Here is a 3,276-nt window from a genome sequence, read left to right on the forward strand (position 1 = left end):
CTACTGTAGAATAACGATAGAACCTGAGCGCTGTAAAAAACGACACTTCCTTTCCGCTGCTGGAACTGTTGAATAACGACTGTCTTTAAGTTTCTGTTCTTCGTGTTCTTGAAGCTTTTTAATGGCAGCAGCAGCAGCAGGTGTACATTGCTGCTGGTTCCATTTTCTCGCTCCTCTTAGCGCTGGATCGACCCCAAACTCCTGATCCTCCTTCTGGGATTGGTAACAACTCCTTATATACACAAAAACCTAGTCGAATCTGAGTATATCTCGGATTATTCTTTTCTGCCATGTTACGGATAATGGATTTTTCCTGTATTCTCGCGGTTTATTTTGTGTCCTGATGTGTTTAGAACTCTTCTATGATGTCCAAGGAATCATCCTAGCCATTGGTACACTTCTAATACCTCACGTAATCTCTTCCTCCAATCAACAGAACCCGTGAAGCCCTATTTTTCTTGTTTTGATTAAAACTCGATTTCCAGCCAATTTGGGTACAAAACAATGATCATACTAGGCCTGTTTGGTCCCAAGGAAGATACCCACCAAGTTTCAGCGGTTGAATCTCTCTAGAACTCGATCAAATCTTTTCCCAAAATTCAACAGATGTGATGAACACTTTCCCGCCAATTTCAAAATTCAAAAGGTGAAGGTGACCTCCCCTTATCCAGTTTCGTTGTCCCTTTATCACATGCCCGAAATGGGTTACCCCTTATCCATAGTGAGAGTCCGGATAACACTTGCCCCTTGGGTACCTTTAGTAATTTTCTGGGATATTTTCAACACTTTTTCAGGGTTCCTCCGGGGTATTTCTGGGGTGCTTCCAACATACTTCTGGGGTGCTTCTAACATACTTCTGGAGTGCTTCTGGTACGTTATCTACGGAGTTTCAAATGCCACATTTTGAGCCAATTTCACCGCAAAAGCTTATTTCTCCAAAAACACATACAAAAACATAAAATAACCAAATAAGTACAAAATCGAGCACTAACACATAAATGCGTCTATCATTTAGCTTTTATTAGAAAACCTGATCCTAAAAGACATAAGTTAGAAAGTAGAGCCTATGAATGTGTTTTTATTGGTTATGCTCAAAACAGTAAAGCTTATAGGTTCTTTGATATTAATAATAAGGTTATTATTCAATCATTGATGTTGATTTCTTTGAAGAGAGATTCCATTTTAAATCTAGAAATAGTGGGGGTAATAATGGGGGTTCAATACCAAGTACTTTACCTAGTTCTGATTCTGAACCTAGATTAAAAGAACCTAAAAGTGAAGAAACTAGGGTCACTGAATTTGAACCTAGATGCAGTAAAAGAGCTAGGACTGAGACAAAAGATAAAAATCCCGATTTTGAATTTTACGCTATAGAGGAAGAACCTTCTAATTTACAAGAGGCGTTTAGTTCTGAAGAGTCTAGTTTCTGGCAAGAAGTTACAGATAATGAATGGGATTCTCACATGTCTAATGGAACTTGACGTATAGTAGATTTACCTCCTGGTTGTAAGCCTATAGGTTGTAAATGGGTTTTGAAAAGGAAACTCAAACCTGATGGAACAGTAGATAATCACAAGGCTAGACTGGTTGCTAAAGGATTTAGGCAACGAGAAAACGTAGACTTTTTTGATACTTATTCTCCTGTTACTAGGTTAACATCTATACGTGTTTTGATTGATGTTGCTGCTGATCATAATCTTGTTATTCACCAAATGGATGTTAAAACTGCTTTTTTGAATGGTGAACTAGAAGAGGAAATATACATGGAACAACCTGAAGGTTTTGTAATTCCTGGACAAGAACATAAAGTATGTAAGCTGGAGAAATCTCTTTATGGTTTGAAACAAGATCCTAAACAATGGCATGAGAAATTTGATAATTTAATGATTTCAAATAATTTCAGAATAAATGAGGGTGACAAATGCATCTATTATAAATCTGAGAATGATGTGTGTGTGATTGTTTGCTTGTATGTGGATGATTTGTTGATATTTGGTTCCAATTTATTTGTTGTCAATGAAACTAAAATCATGCTTAGTTTGAATTTTGACATGAAAGATTTGGGTGAAGCTAGTGTAATCTTGGGAATCAAAATAACTAAAACTGATAGTGGTATTTCTTTAGATCAATCTCACTACATTGAAAAAATTCCGAGGAAGTATGAATATTTTGATTGTAAACCTGTTTGTACTCCGTTTGATCCTATTGTGAAATTGTTTAAGAATACCGGAGAAAGTGTTAGACAATCTGAATATGCTAGTATAATTGGAAGTCTGCGTTATGCAACTGATTGTACTACACCAGAAATTGCATATGCAGTGGGAGTTCTGTGCAGGTTTACCAGTAATCCTAGTTTGGAACACTGGGATGCTATTGAGAGGGTTATGCGGTATCTGAAAATAACCACAAACCTAGGACTACACTATAAGAGGTATCCCGCAGTCCTTGAAGGATTTAGCGATGCTAATTGGAACACTCTCTCAGATGATTCCAAGGACACCAGTGGATATGTTTTTACAATTGCTGGGGGCGATGTATCTTGGAGATCAAAGAAACAGACAATTATAGCCCAATCTTCGATGGAGGCTGAATTGATGGCACTAGCAACATATAGTGAAGAGGCAGGATGGCTGAAGAGTCTGTTGTCAGACATTCCAATATGGGAAAAACCGATAACATCCACTTTGATCCAGTACGATAGTACCACGGCTATCGGAGTAGTAGAGAATTGTTATAATAACAATAAGAATCGACAAATACTTCAAAAGAACGACACAGTTAGAGAATTTCTCACAACTGGTGTTGTTAGAGTAGATCATGTAAGGTCTGAAGGAAATATAGCTGATACTTTGACGAAAGGATTAGCAAGAGAAAAGGTATGGAATACCTCTAAAAGTATGGGACTTTTTCCCGTGAGAAGTTGAGTCATTTGTAATGGATAACCAACCTAGAAATAGGTTCAAAGGGACTAGACGAAGTTACAAATGATATGATAGAGTCATGCACTCCCATAGCATGATATCCTGAAGTGGGAAACAGGTTGAGTGTTTAAACTCTTAATGATGTCTATAGCTCTTAAGTTAGAGTGGGATACACAGGAGTATCCTTGATAGACTCACCTATACGAATGTGAAGGTTTGGCCGCCTTCTATGAGAACTTGGGCATTTCTCTAGATCGTTGTTAAAAAGGGATAAGCACATGTACTTAATGTGCAAACTTAAGGACATTACTCTAGATATAGTTGTGTGTGTTAAATAATCTAATATTAGTTAGAG

This window comes from Papaver somniferum, chromosome 7 (assembly GCF_003573695.1).
Source record: "Papaver somniferum cultivar HN1 chromosome 7, ASM357369v1, whole genome shotgun sequence".
Lineage (NCBI taxonomy): Eukaryota > Viridiplantae > Streptophyta > Magnoliopsida > Ranunculales > Papaveraceae > Papaver > Papaver somniferum.